At 40.9% G+C, this 12,614-nt stretch overlaps 1 protein-coding gene across 1 annotated transcript in view; it reads left to right on the top strand.

Annotated features, from left to right (window-relative positions):
* Positions 1-12,614, top strand: part of LOC143933943 (spectrin beta chain, non-erythrocytic 1-like) — a gene marked incomplete in the record, with an annotated part of 1,131,488 nt that overhangs the window by 253,376 nt on the left and 865,498 nt on the right. Inside the window, 1 exon segment of the mRNA XM_077457128.1 lies at positions 10,164-10,236.

Below are 12,614 nucleotides of genomic sequence, written 5' to 3'. Positions count from 1 at the left end.
CCCTCATCCTTAATCCGAGCTCACGAATGGTCTTGCCTATGTAAAACGAATGGCATTGACAAATCATCAGATAAATCACTCCACGAGTAGCACAACCAGCATTTGTGACTTTATGTGACTTCACTTTTCCTGTTCCCCTCACTTGCCCGGGAAATTGACAATTTTTTGGCCCTGTGACGCCCAAAATTCTGGTGCCAGCTATGTGGGTGAGTTTTCTTTTGCTCCAAAATCAACCATTTCGTATGGACACAATCCTTAATATTGAGTGGTATATTAGACTCTATCTTTGATTTAAGATGAATGACAGTATACCTTGAAGGTTGGTCATTAGTTATGTGTTTTTGATTCTAATATTGTACACTTGATTAATATGCTTTCTTTTAGATCATTTTCTGACCTAATATGCTCCTGAAGAAGAAGGTAACCCTGAAACGTGTATTGTGTGCAACTGGAAAAACAAATCTCTGTGTGCAACAGCACAGGATCTTTATTATATATATCTATGTTTTTCCAATTTTTGTCAGACAAGTGGATACTCCATGATTAGTAGCATCCAATGCAATTTATCTACTATTGAAGGCTTTTTATTATGTGTGTGTTTGTGCATGATAAATGTATATGTTTTTGTAAATTGACTGTTGACTGTCCAAATTTCTAATTAGTAATAGGACAAAGGTACATTAACTGGAACCTTTCAAATGCTGACACTCCGGGAGAAAGGTTCCAGTTGATCCCACAGAGACACACAGGGGCTTACATTGTGAAAGCAAAATACCCCTGGGGGGTAGGGCTATCTGGTGAGTGCAAAATCACTATCAGCACGGATAAGCTCACTGGCAGCTTTGTCTGTCACTTTTCACTATATTAATGGACTAATAGAGGATTTTTTTTATTTATTCATTTTATGGTTTTATATAATTATTTTTTCCGTGTAATCAATTGTATGATTTTTTACTCGTATATAGTGGGTTTAGCCAAGTCTATATAGATCACAATTTTGCAGGGGGTCTAACCCAGTGAAAACACATATATATATATATTCATCACCATAGCAGCATCAGTTTTTCTTTTTTATAATACTATATTGATATTATTTATTTTACACATTTGGCACTAAAATTACATTTTATTTAATCTCCCTTCATTTGCCACCATTTAATACTCAGGGGGTCTAACACATCTCCAGTATATCTAATAAGGAACTGAAGGACGTTCTTTTCCCTTTCCTTTTTCTTTAACGCTCACGGGATCTGATTTGTTCTCAAACACTTTTCCACCTTTTTATAGGTGGCAAATTAGAATAAGCTTTTACCACTGAGGGTCAAACCCAGTTGAGGGTGGAAAGACCACAAAAGTCACCAAATTTTCACACAACAATAACAGACAATAATATAATACTACTTTTACACCTTTTACCATTTTTGGGCAACACAAACTTGAGACACAGAGGGTCTAACACATTCCAAAGTGTTTTCTTATTTTATTTTTATTTCCATTTTTTCTATTTCTCTTCCTTTTTGGTTGTTTATTTTTTGGAGGTTAAGCACATTAACAATTATTCCTTTTTTCTTCAGCCAAATCTTTGGTCATAACTTTCACACACCAGACAGAGGGTCTAACACCACAGTCAATTTTTGGTATTTATTGATTTTGGATTCTAGTATTTTGATCTCACACAGCATTTTTTGTATAGCAGGCAATTCAGGCAATTCCAGTCATAGATACTAATTTTTAATAATAAGTACATAATTTAACAACCAATATATGTTTACTCTTTTAGAGGTTTAGCGGCATTTCTACACCATCTCTCTTTATTTTTCTTGCTACACTTCTGGGTGGTAGCAAATTTCAGAGGCAGCTTCTTCCCTCTAGCCATAATTGTACTTTATTTTACATATTCCGTGGCATAGTATTATATACCATTTTCACCCAAACACGCTAGTTCCCAAGCCGTTGTGTTGTGTGTCCATTCAATTACAGAGCCGTGGCTTAGCCCTGCCCTTTCTCCACTTTGGCTCACTGCCTGGGAAATAATGGTGATTGGCCAGCTCACCTTTAAATCACCTGTATCAGCATACTACCACTGCTCATGATAGCGTTGTAACCTTGTGTGCTCCTGCTTGACCCAGCTAATATCTGCTCTGTATTTATCGTGCATGACCTGGCTAGTTTTGACCCTGCTTTTCTCGCTTCTGATTCAGTACCGTTTGCACTCTGATCTACCTGTGTACAACCCAGCTTGTTTAGACTACACTTTGCCCGATTCTACTGTAGTACCAGACTCGGCATTACTACTTGGCTGCCCAGCCAACCTCCTGTTACATCTGCAGCGGTGAACCACAAGCACCTGTCAACCTCCTGTTACAATTGCAGCAGTGAACCACAAGCACCAGCCAAGCTCTACCTTCATCTGCAGCAGTGAACTACAAGTTCCAGCTAACCTGCTCTGCTTAGACCTGCTCATGGTAAGTGCTCTTGTTTATTGAACTCTTTGCATAGTCAACACATCTGAACTGTTACTTGCTATCTGCTCCTAGCCTGACTCTGTCTCAGCCAATGAGGAGGGAAAGTCCCTGGAGATCTGAGGCTCTGGTGCATAATGCTGGATGGTTATGGGGCTCAGGTAAGTCTTAGGGGGGCTGCTGCACACACAAGGTTTTTCATCTTAATGCATACAATGCATTATGGTAAAAAACCTTCTGCTTTTAGAATCACTTTCACCTCTCTTTACCCCCTTCATGACCAGACCATTTTTTGTGATATGGCACTGCATTACTTTAAGTGACAATTGTGCGGTGGTGTGACGCTATACCCCAAAAAAATGATCACCTCTGCGGTTTTAATTTTTTGCGCTATAAACAAGAAAAGACAGACAATTTTGAAAAATAAACAATATTTTCACCTTTATGTTGTAAAAACTACCCAATAAATTTTTTTAAAAATCATATTTATTCATCAGTTTAAGCCAATATGTATTCTGCTACATATTTTTGGTAGAAAATTCCAATAAGCGTATATTGATTGGTTTGTGCAAAGTTATAGTGTCTACAAACTATCGGATATATTTATGGAATTTTTATTTATTTATTTTCTTTCTAGTAACGGCAGCGATCAGTATTTTTTAGTGGGACTGCGACATTGTGGTGGACAAATCGGACACTAAGTGATACTTTTTGGGGACCAGTGACAACAATACAGCAGTGATCAGTGGTAAAAAAAATGCACTGCCACTGTACTAATGACACTGGCAGGGAAGGGGTTAACATCAGGGGCGATCAAAGGGTTAAATGTGCTCCTAGGGGGTTCTTTCTAACTGTGGGGGGGGGGTGCTTTGACTGGACGAAAACGGAGATCCCCATCTTCCCCTCCCACAGAACACTGCCTCTCGATCGATCAACTTGGGTACAACCGGCCTGCCGGATTCTCTTCTGATTATCGCAAGAGGCTTCCATAGCTATCAGTGGCGTCTATCAGTGCCCATCAGTGCCACCTATCAGTGCCCATCAATGCAACCTAACGGTGCCCATCAATGCTTCCTATTGGTGCCCATCAATATCACCTGTCGGTGCCCATCAGTGCTGCCTATCATTGTCCATCAGTGTCACCCCATCAGTGCTGCCTCATAAGTGTCCGATTTGTCCACCACAATGTCGCAGTCCCACTAAAAAATACTGATCGCTGCCGTTACTAGAAAGAAAATAAATAAATAAAAATTCCATAAATATATCCGATAGTTTGTAGACACTATAACTTTGCACAAACCAATCAATATACGCTTATTGGAATTTTCTACCAAAAATATGTAGCAGAATACATATTGGCTTAAACTGATGAATAAATATGATTTTTAAAAAAATTTATTGGGTAGTTTTTACAACATAAAGGTGAAAATATTGTTTATTTTTCAAAATTGTCTGTCTTTTCTTGTTTATAGTGCAAAAAATTAAAACCGCAGAGGTGATCATTTTTTTGGGGTATAGCGTCACACCACCGCACAATTGTCACTTAAAGTAATGCAGTGCCATATCACAAAAAATGGTCTGGTCATGAAGGGGGTAAAGAGAGGTGAAAGTGATTCTAAAAGCAGAAGGTTTTTTACCATAATGCATTGTATGCATTAAGATGAAAAACCTTGTGTGTGCAGCAGCCCCCCTAAGACTTACCTGAGCCCCATAACCATCCAGCATTATGCACCAGAGCCTCAGATCTCCAGGGACTTTCCCTCCTCATTGGCTGAGACAGAGTCAGGCTAGGAGCAGATAGCAAGTAACAGTTCAGATGTGTTGACTATGCAAAGAGTTCAATAAACAAGAGCACTTACCATGAGCAGGTCTAAGCAGAGCAGGTTAGCTGGAACTTGTAGTTCACTGCTGCAGATGAAGGTAGAGCTTGGCTGGTGCTTGTGGTTCACTGCTGCAATTGTAACAGGAGGTTGACAGGTGCTTGTGGTTCACCGCTGCAGATGTAACAGGAGGTTGGCTGGGCAGCCAAGTAGTAATGCCGAGTCTGGTACTACAGTAGAATCAGGCAAAGCGTAGTCTAAACAAGCTGGGTTGTACACAGGTAGATCAGAGTGCAAACGGTACTGAATCAGAAGCGAGAAAAGCAGGGTCAAAACTAGCCAGGTCATGCACGATAAATACAGAGCAGATATTAGCTGGGTCAAGCAGGAGCACACAAGGTTACAACGCTATCATGAGCAGTGGTAGTATGCTGATACAGGTGATTTAAAGGTGAGCTGGCCAATCACCATCATTTCCCAGGCAGTGAGCCAAAGAGGAGAAAGGGCAGGGCTAAGCCACGGCTCTGTAATTGAATGGACACACAACACAACGGCTTGGGAACTAGCGTGTTTGGGTGAAAATGGTATATAATACTATGCCACGGAATATGTAAAATAAAGTACAATTATGGCTAGAGGGAAGAAGCTGCCTCTGAAATTTGCTACCACCCAGAAGTGTAGCAAGAAAAATAAAGAGAGATGGTGTAGAAATGCCGCTAAACCTCTAAAAGAGTAAACATATATTGGTTGTTAAATTATGTACTTATTATTAAAAATTAGTATCTATGACTGGAATTGCCTGATGGGGTTCTGCTATACAAAAAATGCTGTGTGAGATCAAAATACTAGAATCCAAAATCAATAAATACCAAAAATTGACTGTGGTGTTAGACCCTCTGTCTGGTGTGTGAAAGTTATGACCAAAGATTTGGCTGAAGAAAAAAGGAATAATTGTTAATGTGCTTAACCTCCAAAAAATAAACAACCAAAAAGGAAGAGAAATAGAAAAAATGGAAATAAAAATAAAATAAGAAAACACTTTGGAATGTGTTAGACCCTCTGTGTCTCAAGTTTGTGTTGCCCAAAAATGGTAAAAGGTGTAAAAGTAGTATTATATTATTGTCTGTTATTGTTGTGTGAAAATTTGGTGACTTTTGTGGTCTTTCCACCCTCAACTGTGTTTGACCCTCAGTGGTAAAAGCTTATTCTAATTTGCCACCTATAAAAAGGTGGAAAAGTGTTTGAGAACAAATCAGATCACGTGAGCGTTAAAGAAAAAGGAAAGGGAAAAGAATGTCCTTCAGTTCCTTATTAGATATACTGGAGATGTGTTAGACCCCCTGAGTATTAAATGGTGGCAAATGAAGGGAGATTAAATAAAATGTAATTTTAGTGCCAAATGTGTAAAATAAATAATATCAATATAGTATTATAAAAAAGAAAAACTGATGCTGCTATGGTGATGAATATATATATATGTGTTTTCACTGGGTTAGACCCCCTGCAAAATTGTGATCTATATAGACTTGGCTAAACCCACTATATACGAGTAAAAAATCATACAATTGATTACACGGAAAAAATAATTATATAAAACCATAAAATGAATAAATAAAAAAATCCTCTATTAGTCCATTAATATAGTGAAAAGTGACAGACAAAGCTGCCAGTGAGCTTATCCGTGCTGATAGTGATTTTGCACTCACCAGATAGCCCTACCCCCCCAGGGGTATTTTGCTTTCACAATGTAAGCCCCTGTGTGTCTCTGTGGGATCAACTGGAACCTTTCTCCCGGAGTGTCAGCATTTGAAAGGTTCCAGTTAATGTACCTTTGTCCTATTACTAATTAGAAATTTGGACAGTCAACAGTCAATTTACAAAAACATATACATTTATCATGCACAAACACACACATAATAAAAAGCCTTCAATAGTAGATAAATTGCATTGGATGCTACTAATCATGGAGTATCCACTTGTCTGACAAAAATTGGAAAAACATAGATATATATAATAAAGATCCTGTGCTGTTGCACACAGAGATTTGTTTTTCCAGTTGCACACAATACACGTTTCAGGGTTACCTTCTTCTTCAGGAGCATATTAGGTCAGAAAATGATCTAAAAGAAAGCATATTAATCAAGTGTACAATATTAGAATCAAAAACACATAACTAATGACCAACCTTCAAGGTATACTGTCATTCATCTTAAATCAAAGATAGAGTCTAATATACCACTCAATATTAAGGATTGAGTCCATACGAAATGGTTGATTTTGGAGCAAAAGAAAACTCACCCACATAGCTGGCACCAGAATTTTGGGCGTCACAGGGCCAAAAAATGTTCAATTTCCCGGGCAAGTGAGGGGAACAGGAAAAATGAAGTCACATAAAGTCACAAATGCTGGTTGTGCTACTCGTGGAGTGATTTATCTGATGATTTGTCAATGCCATTCGTTTTACATAGGCAAGACCATTCGTGAGCTCGGATTAAGGATGAGGGATCATCTTTACTATTTCAGTGGAGGCAAAATTGTGACACCAGTCACTTGACTCATAGGTTTACAGCACAGATTTGATAACTGAGTGATTCAGCTTTCTAAAAGCTGAACTTTTACCTTCTCCATCAACTTGGGGCTGTGCAGGCGTCCTTTACCGTCATTTTAGTGACGGTATGCGGCCAATAGCGGGGCGGTTTTAAGTGCCGCTTTGCCAGCGGTATAGCCAGGGGCGTACCTAGAGCATTTGGCACCCGGGGCGGATCCTACATCTGGCACCCCCCCCCCCCCCAATTTAAAATGAAAAAAACACCCACGATTTATTTTCCATTTTCTCAAGAATATAGGACATATCTGCATTCTGCACCCTGTATATAGGACATATCTGGATTCTGCACCCTGTATATAGGACATATCTGCATTCTGCACCCTGTATATAGGACATATCTGCATTCTGCACCCTGTATATAGGACATATCTGCATTCTGCACCCTGTATATAGGACATATCTGCGCCCTGTATATAGGACATATCTGCATTCTGCGCCCTGTATATAGGACATATCTGCTTTCTGCGCCCTGTATATAGGACATATCTGCATTCTGCACCCTGTGTATAGGACATATCTGGATTCTGCACCCTGTATATAGGACATATCTGCACCCTGTATATAGGACATATCTGGATTCTGCACCCTGTATATAGGACATATGTGCACCCTGTATATAGGACATATGTGCACCCTGTATATAGGACATATCTGCACCCTGTATATAGGACATATCTGAACTCTGTATATAGGACATATCTGCATTCTGCACCCTGTATATAGGACATATCTGCACCCTGTATATAGGACATATCTGCACCCTGTATATAGGACATATCTGCATTCTGCACCCTGTATATAGGACATATCTGCACCCTTTATATAGGACATATCTGCATTCTGCACCCTGTATATAGGACATATCTGCACCCTGTATATAGGACATATCTGCATTCTGCGCCCTGTATATAGGACATGTCTGCATTCTGCACCCTGTATATAGCACATATCTGCATTCTGAAATCCCCCCTAACCCATCAGGTCAGCTACACTATACACATGGGAGGGGGTGATGGACACAGTAGTCACCCTGACTCCCCCCCCCCCTCAGACCAGCACAGGGGTAGACACAATACTACAGCCTCTTCTTACATCAACTCCCCCATCAGCTACACTATACACATGGCAGGGGGAGGGGGACACAGCAATCACCCTGCCCCCCCCCCCAGACCAGCACATGGCAGGGGTAGACACACTCCTCCAGCCCTTCTTACATCACCCCCCCCCCCCCCAATCAGGTCAGACAGCTACACAATACACATGGCAGGGAGAGGGAGTGGTGGATATAGCAGGTATGTGACAGGTATTTGGGTACTCCGAGAGCCTGGTGACAGGTACTGGGGTACTCTGATGGCCTGGTGAAAGGTACTCAGGTACTCTGATGGCCTGGTGACAGGTACTGGGGTACTCTGATGGCCTGGTGAAAGGTACTCAGGTACTCTGATGGCCTGGTGATAGGTTCTCTGATGGCCTCGTGACTGGTATTTGGGTACTCTGAAGGGCGGTGATAGGTACTCGGGTACTCATATGGACTGTGACAGGTACTCAGGTACTCAGATGAACTGTGACAGGTATTCAGGTACTCAGATGGACTGTGACAGGTACTCGAGTACTCAGATGGACTGGGACAGGTAATCGGGTACTCTGATGGGCTGTGACAGGTACTCGGGTACTCTAATGGGCTGTGACAGGTACTTGGGTGCTCTGATGGGTTGTGACAGGTACTCGGGTACTCGGATGGACTGTGACAGGTACTCGGATGGACTGTGACAGCTACTCGGGTACTCTGATGGGCTGTGACAGGTACTCGGGTACTCAGATGAACTGTGACAGGTATTCAGGTATTCAGATGGACTGTGACAGGTACTCGGGTACTCAGATGGACTGTGACAGGTACTCGGGTACTCAGATGGACTGTGATGGGTACTCTGATGGGCTGTGACAGTTACTCGGGTACTCTCATGGACTGTGACAGGTACTCGGGTACTCTGATGGACTGTGACAGGTACTTGGGTACTCTGATGGACTGTGAGTGACAGGTACTATAATGGGTGGTGACAGGTCCTCTTTATTGGGGGGGCAATCAGTGTGCTTGATGTGTACTGTAAGCGGTAACGAGATGTTACCGCTTAATCTCCTCCTCACACACGATCGGTGTGTGAGGAGGAGAACCCGGTAACATCTCGTTACCGCGGTTTGTTTACATTTAGTGATCGGCTGTGAAAGGATCAGGACCAGCGGACCCGATCGCCGCAGGTGTCCCGTGATCGGGTCACAGAGCTGAAGAACGAGGAGAGGTCTTTGTAAACAAACCTCTCCCCGTGCTTCCCTGTGTGGCTGTCACCGATCGTCTCTTCCCTTTTATAGGGAAGGACGATCAGTGACGTCACTTGCCAGGCCACGCCCCCCTACAATAAAAAAAACATAACGTCATACATAACACTACACTGCCCCCTAGTGGTTAACTCCTTCACTGCCAGTGTCATTTACACAGGAATCAATGCATTTATATAGCATTGATTTCTGTATAAATGACAATGGTCCCAAAAATGTGTAAAAAATGTCCGATCTGTCCGCCATAATGTCGCAATCACAATAAAAATCGCTGATCGCCGCCATTACTAGTAAAAAAAAATATTAGCAAAAATGCTATAAAACTATCCCCTATTTTGTAAACACTATAACTTTTGCGCAAACCAATCAATAATCGCTAATTGCAATTTTTTTTTACCAAAAATATGTAGAAGAATATGTATCGGCCTAAACTTAGGAAAAAAAATGTGTTTTTATATATTTTTTGGGGGATATTTATTATAGCAAAAAGTAAAAAATATTGCATTTTTTTTCAAAATTGGCGCTCTATTTTTGTTTATAGCGCAAAAAATAAAAAACACAGAAGTGATCAAATACCACGTCGCACGATCGCGCATTTGTCCATTAAAGCGATGCAGTGCCGAATCGCAAAAAGGGGCCTGGTCCTTTGGCTGCAAATTGGTCCGGGGCTTAAGTGGTTAATGCTCTTTATATATTACATAGAATATATATGTGGCTTTGGATGGTTCATTGGGCTATTTCCATCTATACCTGCCTTCAATTTCCATTTGGATAACACACTCTCTCCCCTCCTAAATCATATCACCAATTGAAATGTTTTGATTGAATTTAATTATCTGTAATATAATGGCTGTGAAATTTCTCCACCCTATGAAGTTTTTTTTTTTTTAAAGTATCTTTTTATGTAACAGTCTCTTTATGTGACTTCACTTTTCCTAGTTCTTGCACTCGCCTGGGAGATTGCAAATTTTTTGGCCCTGTGACGCCCAAAATACTGGTGCCGGCTATGTGGGTGAGTTTTCTTTTTTACTGCAAATAAACCATTTCATATGGGCTCAATTATTATAATTGAGGGGTATATTAGACTCTATCATTATTGATTTAAGATGCATGACAGTATACCTTGAAGGCTGGTCATTAGTTATGCATTTTTGATTCTAATATTGTACACTTGATTTATATGATTTCTTGTAGATCATTTTCTGATCTAGTATACACCTGAAGAAGGGGGTAACTCCAAAACATGTAGTGTGCAACTGGAAGAACAAATATGTGTAACAACACAGGAGTATCCACTTGTCTGACACAAATTGGAAACACACATACACACACACACACACACACATACATGCATACATTTTATATATATATATATATATATATATATATATATATATATATATATATATATATACATATATATATATGTGTGTGTTTCCAATTTGTGTCAGACAAGTGGATACTCCATGATTAGTAGCATACAGTGCAATTTATCTACTTTTAAAGGCTCTTTATTTTGTGTGTTTGTGCATGATAAATTTCTATCTTTTTGTAAATTGACTGTTGTAAGTTTATACTGTACCACGAGAGTCCATGTTGCCTCCACAACTGTCCAATTTTCTGTTCAACAAGCTGGCTGAATAAAAGATTAACCGATTATCTATGGCTAGCTTTACTCTAGTGCCTGATAACAGTCATCATAAATGTCATAAAATAGTCTAGCAGAGCAGTTTAAACAATATATATCTGTGACTAGCCCTTTGTGACCTGATGCCCTTTTCGCACAACCCAGCTTTCAAATTCTACGCATAATTCATAAATCCTGATGTGGTATTACTACATTCATACCAAGTATATATCCAAATGTATAAGAAAATACCCATCACAATACCAAACACTCCTATATTATGCAGGAAGCTGGTGGACACATTACCTTTTTTGAGGAAGCCCTATTTAGCCACGGCTCCTGAAGAGCATGCGCTATATTTGTATTTGTTTTTTGTTTTTTTCCCCAAAGTTAAAGTTTTGCCTAAACTGCAGTTTGGTTTGGGTACAATTGCCTAAATTAGACTTCAGCATCAGTCTGACTGGACCGTGAGATGTTCAGCCTGGCCACAGGGGGCACTGTCTCTTCTGGCAGGCATGGAACCATGGTCTGGTTAGGTGCTTAAGTTACTCTCTCTCAGAGCCTGCCCAGTGGGAGTGGTGCTCTCGCTGTGCTTTCTGGGAGGGGGTACTTAAGATGCGTTACAGAATGATGTACTGACTTCATGGTCCTGGTCCTCCTGACCAGCCCCCAGGAAGGCTATGGCCTGTGGTATGCGGATCCACCCGACTTTAATGTCTCGGGGCACGCTAGCCTGAGGCAAGAAGGATTCTGAGGTGGTTGGGTGCTGTCTCCAGTTCGGGAGAGACCCAGTACTTCAAGCATTCCAGGAGAGGACTCAGAAGACCACATACGGGTTGGTTTCTTCGTAAGAGCCTGGAAGGGCTGAAATAACCGAGAGAATCCGGTCTTGTGGATATCGCCAAGCTGGCTGAAAGATCCAGGTATCCTACAGGTGCTTTTGAGTTTAGTTTTCCTATGTGTTCTACAACCATGTCTGTGGCAGAGATGTTACTTTGTATGTTCTACAACAACATCTGTGGCAGAGACTTGTTCCTGAGTAAGTGCCTTGTGAGAGAAGGACTGTCCAACCTAAGTGATCATCCAGTTGCGAATGACTGCATCCAGTGAATAGCCAAAGTAAGCAAGTTCTTCAACAAATTTGACTTTGACATTGAGTACCTGAACTTCCTTTCCAACCCTCTGATCCCAATTTAAGAGACTGTTTCATTGTCTACGTTTTTTGCAAATAAAATCCATTCAAGTGGTTCACGGGAACCCCTAGACATACAACGAGGAAAACAGGAGGTAACGGTAAGCCCAAATCTAACCAGCAGCTCCTTCAGGGGTTAGTGCTATACCTACATAAAAGCCATATCATGATTTTGTTCCGTGGAACAATACGTTGGTGGTTGGACTGTAGAATACAGTCATCTGAAATTATTGATGCAGTTAGGAAAACTATGATGGAGGGAATGTCCATGGAACTATCATAAAACAATTCATCATCCTCTTCGGCACATTTATCCGAACCTTTCATTGGCTACATCTTTTCTGTAATTTCCCTCCTCAGGGACCAGAAAAGATGGGTGCATCTGCAGCTCATGAGTTTTCAGTTTTCCACACTGTAGTACACACTACAGGGTTAAACAAAAAAAAAACTGATGGCTCAGATCGTAGCCGCTGTACTAACAATCCGTTACAGCGATCACCCTGCTGAGCTATCGTGTTCTGCCCCCCCCCCCCAGAACACTCTGGTCAGGGCTCTCAGCCATTGGCTAAGA

Source organism: Lithobates pipiens, unplaced genomic scaffold (genome assembly GCF_037356315.1).
Source record: "Lithobates pipiens isolate NorthernLeopardFrog02 unplaced genomic scaffold, aLitPip1_a1.2 Scaffold_10, whole genome shotgun sequence".
In the NCBI taxonomy this organism is placed as follows: domain Eukaryota; kingdom Metazoa; phylum Chordata; class Amphibia; order Anura; family Ranidae; genus Lithobates; species Lithobates pipiens.
The sequence above is the reverse complement of the archived record's forward strand: the minus strand, read 5'-3'. Positions and strand labels throughout refer to the sequence as shown.